The 14451-nt window shown below is 35.4% G+C and overlaps 1 pseudogene; it reads right to left on the bottom strand.

The window, feature by feature from the left end:
* Nucleotides 1-757: 757 nt before the first annotated feature.
* LOC117160788 (uncharacterized) lies at nt 758-4034 on the bottom strand (annotated as a pseudogene).
* Between the last annotated feature and the right edge of the window lie 10417 nt (nt 4035-14451).

A 14451-nucleotide genomic window follows, 5' to 3' on the forward strand; every position in this document is an offset into this window, starting at 1 on the left:
AAAACATCTCTGATTTTTTTGTGAGGTTTTTTGTATTTTTAATATTTTTTTCGTTTTCTTACTAATCTTGAATTATGTCCTTCTTTGTAATAATATTCACCACTCTCAGAACGTCTTCTTCATTTTCAAAACTTTCTAAGACGGGATTCCTGGATAGTGCATCTGCTTCTACGTCGTATTTTCCCGGCGAGTAGATGATCTTGAAATCATACTGCGATAGGTAGTGCATTAGGTCTCCTAAAGTTTCATCGGTTCTTGTTTTGATTTTAATTGATTCTAACGGTTTATGGTCTGAAAGAACAGTGAAATATCTACCGATTAACCAATGTTGCCAGTACTGAATCGCCTCTTTAATAGCCAGACATTCGAGGTGGATTGCTTTCTTCTTTGCCTCTGTTGGTCTTAATTTTCTCGAAAAGTACGCAACCGGATGTAACATCCCGTTGTCTCAAGGTTGCTTTAAGATAGCTCCTAAACCGTTTCCACTTGCATCCGTATAAATAAATACTTCTTTGTTTTGATCGTATATTGAAAGAATTGGACTTGAACAGAGGTATTCTTTAATCTTTTGAAGTGATTTTTCACATTCTTCGTTCCAAATAAATTCTACATTTTTCCTTAATAAATTGTGGAGTGGTTCCAAGAGTTTGCACGCGTCTTCTATACATTTGTAATAAAAATTAATTTTTCCCAATAGTTGTCTCACGTTTTTCTTGTTTCTTGGGCGTTCAAATTCTCGTATCGCTTTGAGGTTATCTCATTCTGGTCTCACACCGTCTTTTTCGATGATGTGAGCCAGATATTTTACTGACTTTTCTGCTAGCTTACATTTTGCCAGTTTTAATCGGAAACCTTCCTTTTCCATAACATTCATCAACTGTTCTATGTGTCTGGTATGTTGATCGAATGTTTCGGAGAAGACTAGAACATCGTCTATATAGTTTATGCAGAATCCTGTTAGTCCATTTCTTCTAAGAATATTTGCAAGCACTCGTTGAAAAATAGCGGAAGAGATTTTCAGTCCGAACGGTAAACATTTCCATTGCCAGTGTCCGTTTTGTGTTATGAAGGCTGTCTTCTCTCGGTCCTCTTTTTTTTATTGGAATTGACCAGAACGTTGAATTTATGTCAAACGTTGAGAAGAAATGGCAATTTCCCGCTTTGACTGTGATGTCTTCTATTCTTGGGAATGGTTGTGGTTCCGGAACTACAATTTTGTTTATCTCCCGGAAATCGATACACAGTCTACCTCTCCGATTCGATTCTATTTTAAAAGCCAGTGTCACTGGTGCTGCAAATGGTGAACTTGATTCCTCTATGAGATCGTGTTCCAGTAATTTTGTGATTTGGAACTCTATTTCTTTTTGATCTGGGATGGAACACCTGTATGGTTTTTTTTATATGTACCTGTTTTCGGTTAGCTTTATGGAGGCCTCTTGTAATTTTCTCATTCCCACATCAAATTTGTGTTTGGCAAATACTTCTTTGTATTTCTCTATAAGTTGAAATACTTCTTTCTTTTGTGAGTTATCTAAGTGTCCAAGGTTGTCTATAAATTTGTCTGTCTTCGTGTCTTCGGTAATGTTTATCTCTCTTCTCTTCTGATTATTCTTTCTTTCTTCTCTCTTATTAAATATTATCTCTTCTTCTTTGTCACTTGGTTTTTGAGTAACTCTCAGATTCTCATCTTGTTTTACTTTGAACTTCCGTATGACGTCTAGCCCTAGGATAAGGTCATATGTGAAGTTATCATTGCGTACTATATAAATGTCTATCTCTTTTTCTATTTTATTTATTCTCATTTTTAATCTCGCCCGGCTGCTCGTGAAGTCCTTTCCACTGATAGTTTTGAACATACTCTTGTCTTCTGTTATGTCCGCTTTTATTTGATCAATAATCTTTTGATTAATAAAGCTTGCATTAGCTCCAGTGTCGTAGATACCTTCAATCTCTTTTTGATCATTGATCTTAACTCGCAGTTTTATCAGTGGTTCGTACTTCTCCGGGCATTTTAGCTTTTTTTCATTCTCATCTAGTGTTATTGCTTTCTCATTTTCTGATGTAAATAGTTCCAGTGGATTTACCTGTTTGGGTTTCTTTTGAGCATTTCTGTTTCTACATAATTCCACTGGGTGGAATCGGCCCGGGAAGTTCAGTGCTTCACAGATCGTGCACGGTTCTTTCTTGGATGGTGGGTTTGCCTTTTTTGTCCAGGTTTACCTTTCTTCCTTGTGTTTCTTTCCTTTTTCTCTGGTCTTCGTATTGTCCCATAATTCCCATTAGGTCATTTGTTAATTGTACACTTTCTCTCTCGATTTTATCTTGGATGTCGATAGGTAATCCAATGACAATCAAATGTATCCTCGTGTCTTCATCCATTTTCCTCTTTACTTCCAATATTAGTCGTTCTTTCTCTAAGGCGTATTCAATGAACGAATGAAAGGTATTGTTGTAAGCGTATGTTATATGAAAGGTAAAGTTGTAAGCGTATCGTATTGTAGACCAACCTTTATTGTTTGTCGGAGACGAAAGGAAAACCGGAGCCTTCCCTTTGCAATTTTGGGAAAGTCTTCTAATGCTTTAGCCTAGATTTTATCATAGCTGTAATTAAGCAATTGTTGTCATTCGACGATCTGATTGTAATTGTTCAAGATTTGTGATAGCGAAATTGGGTTCGAGGTGACAACTGGTCGCCGAACGTAGCCACGGTCACGAGATAAACGTTTTGCCCGACGAAGGTGTGGATCGGTTGTATAGTTCTCCCTAGAAATCACATAGAATTGTACTTTGGAGATATCGATATAATGGGACACACGTTGTATTAGGAATAAAACTCCAGACAGAAACTGCCTAGCAACGGCGTTTGGAACTTTCTCGATGCTTCCAAAGAGTATACAACAAACTCTTGGCAGAAACTGCCTAGCAACGGCGATTGGAACCTCCTCGATGCCTCCAGCGAGCATATAACAAACAAATGCAGTCGTACAGCGAGAAAGATTTTCATCAGATATTCATTCGTGTGATCGCCTTGGAAAGTGATACATCGAGGAGTTTACCGAGCGTCTCAGCAATTGTATTTTTGTGCCTAAAATTATTGAGTTATCCCGTTGACCGTGGATTCGTTTGAACCCAAGAACATTGTTAATAGCGTTAATTAAATTCATTATTCGTTAAATTTATTATTCGTAAAACCTATTATTCGTTAATCTCATTATTCGTTAAACTTATTATTCGTTAATCTAATCATTAGTTAAACTTATTGTTTGTTAATCTTATTATTCATTAAACTCAATATTCATAATATTTTGTAAAATCTTGTATATACGTTTTGTAAAACGATGGCTAATTCAAACGAAGAATCGTTACGCGCCTTAAATTCTAATGTTAACCCGACATGTTAAAGGTTTTGAGAAATGCGTCTTTCCAGTCTTCCCAGTTGTGTCCTTCAGCTTTCAGCAGATTTGTTTGGTACCATTTTGCTGCTGTTTTCTCTAAATATTTTTCTAAACCTTTGACTTTCTCCTCATCACTTTTTATTTTATATTTTCTGCATTCTTCTTCATCCTCTGATATCCAGTCTCGGGCTTCTTGAGTTCCATCAAATTGTTTTATACTAAAGTTTATTTCTTCTATTTCACGCTTATCTAGTTTTTGGAGAGTTTCTAGAAGTCTTTCCATGCCCAGACTGGACTTCTCGGTTTCCGTCTTTATTTTCGTTGTGGGGGTAATTTCTACTTTTTCTAGGAAAATGTCTCGGAATACGAAGTTTAAGTCTGTATCGATATATAGCGCTGCTGTCTCGTCATCCATTGTGAGTTTAACATTTCTATACTGGCCTACCTTTGTTAGACTGTTTGCGGCCTCCTTCGCTGTTACTGAACTGAATAATTGCTGATGATAGCTTTTTGCTTGATATTCCGGGGGAAAATGTAGCATACTTCGCCTTCCGGTCTTCTTATAGATTCCATACTCTCTATCTGCTCCCCTTTCGCGTTCTCGTTCATGACGATACGTAAGTTAACTTTCAGCGGCATGGCGTAGCGAAAATCGATTTATAAGGTTCAATTCTAGGATAATTCAGGGGTCGATTCTGAAAATCGAGTTTATTGTGAAAATACTTAAATGAAATACAGGAGTAAACAACAATTAACAACAGTAATAATTAAATAAACAACAATAAATTAATAACAGTAAACAATAAATAGCAAGTTCTGTGCAATGTCTACCTGAAAATCGAGAATCGATTTTCAACGTCCTGAGCTACCGATCTTTCTCCGTCAATCTTCAATGTTTTAAATAATTACTCTTTCTTCTGTGATCTTGTCTATCTCCGATGTTGATCTCTGTCCGTACGTTTGGGAAATGCGTGTCTCTCAAAATGGCTCTCCGTAAAACAAAAAAAGCCGCTCTGTCCGTGAAACAAAAGAAGTCGTGCTGTCCGTAAAACAGAGAAAGTCCCCTTGTTTATCCGCATTTGAACCTTATAGAGTTTACATATATCACACTCAATTGTATTAATTATTAACGTAAATTATTAAAGTTAAAGTATATGCGTCATATCTTTAAGAAAAATTATAATTTGATTATCAAAAACTTTATTTCAATGTACTTGTGTAGAGAACAGCATTATCTGTCACACATTGCAGTGCTGCATCGTTTACACGTAATTCGCGCCAAACTCTGCCGTACAAAGAAACCGCCCCGCACATAATTCAACCGTACCTAAGAGATTAACCGTTTTAGTGTCAGAGGTTTTTAAGAATTCGTGTCGGGTTGTGCCATACAGCGCTATAGCGCTTTGTTTATTTTTTTTTCGTTTATACAGGTGGTTTACGATTATTTGAAAAAAAAGTAATTACCAGAGGAAACTCTCGGAGCGCGTTGCGAATTGACGATCGTGACAAAATATCACGATACAGTTTAGCACAGTACGTGAACAGCGCGATGCGCTGCGTGGCGCTAAAACGGTTAAGCGCATGCTACAAGGCCTGCGAATGACGTCCGAGGCCAGAACGTCGTAAAAGAATAAACCCTGGGACTTACAAAAAACGCAAGGGCCTTCGACATAAAAAAAGGACAGCTTTCCTACCCTGGAATAAAATTGTCTTTTTCGGGAATCTCGGCACTCTATATAAAGAGAAACGAGGAAAAGCTCGACACACAGTTACGCAGAGTCACAGAGAGAGCGTTGCGAGTGATTAGTGAAATCGAGTCGACAGCGAACACGCGCTAGTAAAACTGTCAAGTCTTTCTCGCCACATTAATAAACTCATTGTTAAATCAATCCGTGGAGTATTTCTTTGGTACCCTACACGTCCTACCACCTTATATGCACATAATATACAATTTGACATTACAGTCAGAGTTGGGCATTATTTAAATTGGTGATACAGATAAAGTCATTTTATTTGAATTCAATCCGCGTAATAATTATTCATTATTCGTAGCAAATTATGTTTTCTATTTATTCGAACGATGATAAGAACAGTTGTTTATTTTCGCGTAATTTTGTACGAGTCTTTTTACGAATACATTCTTCACAAATACGTACAATCTTGTACATACATATATTCACGATTAGTCCAATTCCTATTATTAAGTTATAAAATAATTAATTGATCAAAGAGCAATAGTAAAAACCAATATAACAGCAATTGGAGAATAAAGCTTAAGAATATATTTCATATTTAGTTCAATCTATATGTTCTTATTTTGTTCATCCGCGATATAACGTAAAAAAATGTTTATCCGAATAAACAAATCCTTATAATAAAGTATTCGAGTAAATTTTTATTCAGATAATTTTTTTTGTATAATTTCTTATTCGAATATATTATTATTCGATTAGATATTTATTCATTGGTGAAATAAAATTTGATTCTTTGCTTTTGTCCGTTATCTATTATTCGAATAAAATGTTGCCCAATTCTGAATATAGTGTTTGACGAATCATATCGTGATTGAGTATGTGAAAAAATTCTAATCCTCGCCTTTTAATGTAGATAAAGAAATGAAAGTAACGCAGAATAAGATATACGTCATCGATGACTTTGAAGTATGTCGTCAAGGTAAGCATTGTGCCTTTTTTCAACATACAGAGTATTTCCTCTGACTTAGTTTCCTTATCTTTGAATATATTATATGTGTTAGATAGATAGAAAAAATTGTTTTTTTTAGAACGATGAATATCGCATTTCATTGCCTTTTTCTCTAAAGATCTTTTTTCCCGAGTTACTCTAATGTCATCGTACATTTTCCGTCAAAACAAATTGAACGACCTGCAACACAATGATTTTCAAATGATCTTGTATGAAAAAGTCATGCTAGTTTAAAAGAAATTCGGTAGATTAACATTCCCTGTTTTCTGTACAAAATGTTTATTCCATAGTTATTGCTCAGTATGATTTCCATTAGCGGCATATGCGTGTTAGAACGTTTCGATTCGAAGATGTTTCACGTAGCTGTTTTGCCACAGAGAATTAACACTGTACGACGCACATAATATAATAAACAAACTTTGGGCAAAGCAATTTCGCTGCTACGTGTAACCGATAACAGGCGACAAGTTCAAACCTTCTGGTAACCCCATCCCCTCGACCAGTATAAATAGACGACCATGTTCTCCAGACACAGTCACTCGCGCGAACCTGTATCGAGTTATCGAGATCATCAGTCGAGCGAATAAGTGTAACTAATCAGTCTAGCGAATCAGTATAATAATTAGTATCAGTACCGCAGTATCGCGCAATCTTATAACGAATATCATAGAGCGAGCAACGCTTGCCATTAACTTTGTATTTTACATTTTAAAATATCTGTAAATATAGTTAACGAAATCAACTCGTTTCGTTATTACTTTAATCAACAACACATCTCACCGTCCACCACAGATACAAGGCCTCTTTAGATAAGGAATATAAAACAATTCTTTACACGATATCCATTGGAAAACTGCCACTATAGCTAAGCGTATAAAATTCTTTCTTGCATATCTTCTGGTATGGCAGCCATCGACATTTACAAATCATGGACAAGTAAGCAGACACAATATGCACTACCATTGTAGTATCTTGTGAATTAAACTCATTATTAGATAGTTACGAAGAATGTCCCGGTATTGATGACACACGGGGAGGGCAGGGACACGACGCAGCACACGCTGGAGCTTTGTCCGGTGTGGGAGCTGTCCCGCTATACCCTGCGGCACGTCATAGGCGAAAGATTGACCCCCTCGGCGACCGTAAAAGCGATGTTGAGCGGGTCATAGGAATACGAGGCTGTCCGCCTCTTCTGCGAGCGAGTTATGCTCGCAAAGGAGCGAGCAGAAAGGGAGAGAAAGAAAACTCACCCTTGTAGGATAACGCGATGGAGGGGGATGGCGGTCAGGCGGCCTAGAGCCGCCTCATCGCCGCCCCAACAGACCACGACTAGAAGGGGGGATAGCGCTAGGGACAATGGCCCTCCTCTAACGCCAAATCTAATAGTCAGAGAATTATTAGGACTGGCTCTCGAACAAGAGGACGCGGGAAGAGGGTGCAACAGAAGATAATTCATAAGAGGTTCCTGGAGCACTTCTGTCATACGCGTAGGATGGTCATCGTGGAGTTTTAGACGGTAAGAGTCCGACACTACTCTGCTGTTACCGATTATTAGAAGCAGCGGAGTGTCCATGAGGATTTCTCCACGTGCAAAAAAAAAAGTATTGATGATACAATCGGCGAGGAGACGATTCTACGTGAAAAACAAATTGAAAGTGTAGAATAAGATTTTGTCATATGACTCTTCGTTTCTCAGGAAATTAACTTTGGAAATTAATCTAGTGCACGTGTATCGGAATTAACTAAACGTGTTTAAATTCTATTTTCTTGAAAACGAGACCTTAAACGGAAAGATATTGCTGTACATTTTTCACTTACTTTAGCATCTAAAATAACCTCCTGCTTATAAGAATTTATACTTTATTATTATTTATTAGATTAGATAAGTAATGGATATTAGTACTTACAATTTATTGTAACGTAAACTATAATAGCAAATCGAAGTCTAGTCAGTCTTTCTACAGTTTAACCCTATGATACATTGGAATAATTGTAAAAATGTATCGTAAGGAATATTCGAAATGCGTATTTCACATATTTTTTGTGTACGTATAAGGTATATGAACAAAGGCGGTGTAATGGTTTTTACTATTTCTTCCAAAATAATTGAATGTCGAGGCGATTTTCGCTATTTATTAGTAAGAGACAAGTACATATCTTAAACGTTATCAGTGTGTAACTATTAAACCAATACGTCTAGTGTATATGACAAATATTTTAGGCGAATATAATCGCCTGTATGACTAGTTTGTTATCGTAGAGAAAAACTTTAATTTAGTCTGTACCGAATGAACAGACAGTTTCAGTGATTTATTTTTAGATCCGTATTACACGAAGCTTCATTGTATTAAATTATCAGAAACATGGGCGGTATGCGGTGAGATATCTATGTAATTTAAAATCAATAGATTGATACACAGATATTAGCAATCAATATTTTTAAATCAATATTTGAGACGAATTTCTAATATCCGCAATCTACGTAGTATTTAGTACATTTAAATATCTACCTTTAGGTACTGGAATTTGTTATTAATTTAATTAATAACTATGTTATTGAATAGTAAATTGTAGTAGTACTAATAGTTTATTTTTTCTGCCTTGCGGCTTTGAAAAAGGAGATTTTTTATTACAATTCTTTCTTAAAAGAATGAAAAGAGAAACAAAAAACAACGCTAATTTTACAAAGCAAAAAGCAAATATATTAACTTACATTCAAGTGCATAATAAATAAAAGGAAAGTTCTTCTTTTTGATAACTTAAAAACTTAGTCTTTGGCTTTCCATCGCTTTGTCCTTCTTCTTTTCATTATCTTCCTCATCCATAACTTTCCTCTTTTTTGTCTTCTTGCTATTTCTTGTCTCGATTTATCGTTCCATCCTGATCATTCCCTCGTATTCTTTATTTTATTATTCGTATTTTTCCGCATAGTATACATTTTCTTCTTTGCCTTTTTCCAGTATCTGTTCGCTATTTTTTCATTTCTGCACCTAAATCTTGTAATCATTGCTCGATGCCTTCCCTGTACTCTGCTACGAACAGCGCCTATAGGCGCTTAGCCACAGTATCTTTCTCCGAGTATCGTGCCATCCGTGCGACCGATCTCTCCCACTGTCACGCTGGCTGCTCAGAGAGCATTTCGTTTCTGAGCGTTCCGCAGCGAAAGAGTTAAATACTCTGCTCTGTCTTCTCTAACTTTCCAATATCTCTTGTTACATCTCTCTTCCGCGGTTTTTCTTATTGTTCCTCTGCTGCCTCTGCTCATTTCGGTCTACCTGTACCACATCCACGAGCATCCGTTCCGTTATCCATTAGGTTACCGTCTATATGTCTGTCTATCCCTTTCTGTGCATCTAACCCTCGTTCTAACCCTCTCCCACTTCTACATTTCCTCTTTCGGCTTCAAATTGATCTCTCTCCAATATTCCTTGATTATTTTGTTTCCACCCTTCGTTTTCGATATTCTTACTCGATTCTTATTCGATTTCTTCCAGTATTATATGCATGGAAAAATAATGGACTGTTTAAACACTGTTTTAATATTTGAATGCCACATCTACATGTTTTCGATACTATTCGTCGATAACCTAAAGCTTTTTCATTTAACTGGCCCAGGAATCACTATGTATACAGCGTGATCTCGACAGAATGGAGACGTGATACTTACAAAACTATTTTTAACGCGTTAAATATCACGGTAGTCGTTGGTGACTTTATTAGAACTATGAAATTTATTAGAATGAATAATGTATGAATTTGGTTAAATAAAATGGTCAGCATATTACATTACAGAATGATGAAAATAAGGTAAGGAAAATTTCAGGTAAGGGAAAATAATGAGGAAAATAAGGTAAGGAAAATTTCATGGACTAAAAGATTCTCAACAATCTAAATGATGTAGATAACATCGTTAAAAAAAGTGCGTAGATACAAAAAAATATTTTGGAAAAATTAAATGTTATTGTGTAGATACATACATATTATAAACCGTATATCCAAACCCAAATTGTAAATATATTATTTACCTAATCTAACTTTCGTCTCTTATTTTGAATGTTTTCCTGCTTCTTCTTCTTCCTCTTTTTCTTCCTCTTCTTCTACTTCGTTATTTTCGTTATCTTTTTTTTGTAATTCTTTATTATTCAATTCATGTAAATCTTCAGCGATTACCTGCATACTCCAGAATAAATAAAGGATTCCAGAATATTTAACAAAATATAAGAACATTACAAGCAAATAAGATAAGTTCGAGAACTAATGGAACTTTAATACTTTTTTCATAAGAACTATTGAGCTTCGACCATTTTTTGAGGCTTTTATTCCTTGCAATGAGTACGATACAATAAAAAAAATGAAAATCATGCTAACGGTCAATTTTGCAGTGCATTTCTTAAATAGATTTCCAGCGATCCGAAGGTGTAGAATCACCTCCTAAAGTTATGGAAAATAATGTTTCGACACACTGTATATGCATTTTTAGAGAAATATCTTCATTTTTTAATTAAAACGATTTTAATTATTGCTATAATGTAGTCTTATCTAAAGTTGCGATTTTCTAAGAAATTTATAAAGTACGAAATATTTTATCCATTAACTAACTTTACAGAAAAACGTCAAGGGGTTTCAAATTGAATAAACATGCTAGCTATTTTTAAACTGTTTAGTATATCAAATATATTTATAAAAAGTAAAATTCATATAAGATTTGCTGGATAAAAAGTTGTCATGCTGTTGAACAAACATGTTAAGCTATTCTTAATAATTTCTCCAGATATAAAGTGCTTGTCACCCTCCAATCAAGACAAAAGATCCAATGAAGTTTCTATCAAGTGACATGCCCGGTGCACGAAGTTCAGTGCACTGCATTCATCGCTTTCACCGTTTCCACCCCTATAACAAGTGCGCGCAATTACCCTTCGCTGTGCGTGCTGCGCTAGGGTGAAACGATGATGGCGGATCTCAAACGCTGTGCTCGTCGCGGTTGCAATGTTCGTCGAAGTGCGTGCACATCGTTGACACGCAAGCATCGTTTAGAAAATTCCTGTTCGTTTGCCGGCGGCGCGGCACGGCGTAGTCGTTCAAAGGGGCACGCTGATGCGAAGGAGCGCTGTCATATCGACCACATTCTTTATACTTTATACGCTTGCATCTCTCGTCTCCTAAAGGTTTCACGGAAACGTGGCATTACGGCGATTATGATAATCAATATCACCAAGATCAGACGTATACCATGGTAGGAAAAATCTAGCATTATTTTTCTTTCCTTTTTTTTTTAATCATATATCAGATTTTTCACATTGCTTGTAAATTTTGTTTACACTCTATTAATATAAATGCAAAGTATTGTGGAACCGGATTGTGCACTTTTTATTTGAAATGAAAATAACAAATTACCTCAAATTATCTTAAATATATTTGAAAATAAAGTTGTTTGCGAATAAATTCCAAAATCTTATTCGAGTAAATTATTCGTAAATAATTTGCGAAATATTTGATTATTTGAAATAAGAATAGAGGATACAGGATAATAAATAAAAGTCTTTTGTGTATGAGAAATTGTATGAGGAACATAATATCATTCTTTCGGATCGAGAAGCGAGAAGGTTAAAAAGTATAAAAAGGAGTGGACTTAAACTTGCACATGCAAATACATTTGCTATAAAAAGGGTAGAAGTTCCGTATACCATTAATAAATATGATATAAAATAATATTTAGTATAAAACAAGTGTAAAAAAAGGTAAGTTTTATTTGAATAATTATTTGAATAAAAGTTTGCTGGCCAATTGTGTCTTAGAATTACGGAATAGAAAAAAGAAAAATGGCAAATAAATGGTAAAAGAACGATGAAAAGTGTCGAAAGCAGCATCAATTGGTGGATAACAGGACGTTATTATTTTACTTCCATACTATTGGATGGACGGTAGTTGTGAATATATCAGTGCTGTACTAATACATAGATTCATACGTTGTGCTATTAAACGACGACGACTTTTTTTCATAAATTCTAACAATAACATGAATGTCATCGACCATAGTTAGGAAAACAGAATTTAAAAAAATAATCACGACACAGTTATTGACAATGGTGATCGCTTTTGCACAGACACGAACCATCAATTTTTTATGTTTGAGTTAAGCTTTCGTGCTATTCGATAAAATAGTGGAATATGATAAAATTACAATTTCTAACAAAAATAAACGAAAGTAAATACTTTACACATATTTTTACGTAAGCTTTAGAAACCTATTTTTCTATATTAACAGAGATAGAAATTAATACAATTTTTCACGTTGTATCCCAATTTGAGCTACAAGGATTTGGGAAGAAAAACAGGGAGTAAGTAAGTAGATAAATACGAGGAAGAAGTAGCAATGCATCTTCGTCGAAAATGCAAAATGTTCATTTTCTAAAAAACAATTTTGAAAATTCATCTGGTATACACGGTAAGTATTAACTGTAACTTCTATTTCTGTTTTTATTTGTAAACGGAGACAATGTCGCGATTTCTTTCTTGTCTTCGGTACCATATATATTTACTGTTGATCTATATCATCGATGTTTTCTATTTTGTATTGGATGAAAATAACTTCGTTAATAAGATTTTTATTTGGTAATAAAAATAAAACTGATGGTACGGACCGACAGCAACATCAATGATAGCAGCTAATCATGGCAATGTTGGTGTTTACAAATACAGTACGATATACAGTGACCCATGACTACGAAATATTTTGAAATTTTATTAGCAGTATAATGAAACCCGATCATCATAATATTACTTGGTAATATTTGAAATTGATCTGAAGATGTATAAATATATTAGCCTACGTGTATATATTGGATATTATATATTAGCGGCAATGCATCTTCGTGACAATTAATGGTCGATATCCCGTCACTATTTAGCCTTACCGTAATTTACGGCTGAACTGAGGGCCCAATAAAGAGCTCGGCAGGGTGCTTGAGTAAATGTTTCGAAAGTAATCGATAGCCGGCGACTCGAAGTCGCCGAGCTATGAGGTGTCGACGATATGACCGTTTAGAGCTTAGAGGATGCGTGAGATAATTTAACAATATATTAAGGCAGAGATAATGGTGATCCGATGTTGTATCGTCAAAGAATATAGACTTTGCTTAAAGAATCTGACCATAGAACGAGGGGAGACAACGATGCCTTTTTGGTAAGCGAACTGTGAGAGACTGCACGGCAATTATCTCGGAATTACGAAAGAGTAAAGTCTTCTTAGGTTAAAGTTGTAATATATACATATGTAGAAATTACAAGTCGCTTGCTGCTAATGTATAACAGGGTGGTTGGTAACTGGTGGTACAAGCGGAAAGGGGGTGATTCTACACGAAAAAATATAGGATAAAATTTCTTTTTTAATTTTTTTCTTTTTAAAATTTTTTTAAAAATCTACAGTGAAATCCATTATAACGAGACGTGATAAAGTGCACGCGTGCCGAGCGGAAATTCAAAGTCGATTTTCTCGAAAACAAAGCCTCAGACGAAAAATTTTTATTCTATATTTTCGACTTCTTTTTTCGCGTAGAACCACCCCCTTTCCGCTTATACCGCCAGTTACTAACCACCCTGTATACTGTAACTTATAAGGGAAGTTCGGCCACTCGAAGTGTCAAATTGCAATCTTTGCACAAATGTAGTTCGTGTGAGGCTAAAAAAAGGACAATTCTTCTTATCCTTAAGTTTTATTCAGGAGATAAAAATATATTGACTTTCTTATGCAATCCTGCAGCTTCCGTTGCATAAAATCTGACAATGCAAGTTTCAAGTTGCAGAATGCAATGGTTGGAAAGTTATGGTTATATAAAACTGGGCATTAGGGTATTTTACATGCTATTTGATTCTATACTGATTCTGGTACTGAATTCTATTCATACGTCCAGTGAATGGACCACACAGACAGCACCTAATTGATCCGGAGACATCAGCATGCTCTTGACTTCTGCTTAGCTCTTTAAAAAATGTATTGTGTTTCGATCGGTTCCATCAACGATGCCATCGAATCGATGTTGTTATGATGATAAAAACGGCGGCACAAAAATTCGCACAGGCGATTGGCAAAGTCATCGTCATGAAAACGATTTCTTCCCCTCATCCAGTTCCTTAGCTGGCCGCCAATTGGATTCTATTTTTTGTGCATGCGTATCATCAGGAGCTATAGTTAAATTCGTCAAAAATTAGTATGTACTAGTATGTACTAGTTTGAAAAATAGATCCTGATCCAGACCTAATATTTTTTTCTCGGTGTATACGATCATAGATCATTAAAAAAAGAACAAAACATGAAAAATATGGATAACATGAAATAACAAAACTGATTACTTCA

This window comes from Bombus vancouverensis, chromosome 11 (assembly GCF_051014615.1).
Source record: "Bombus vancouverensis nearcticus chromosome 11, iyBomVanc1_principal, whole genome shotgun sequence".
Classification (NCBI taxonomy): domain Eukaryota; kingdom Metazoa; phylum Arthropoda; class Insecta; order Hymenoptera; family Apidae; genus Bombus; species Bombus vancouverensis.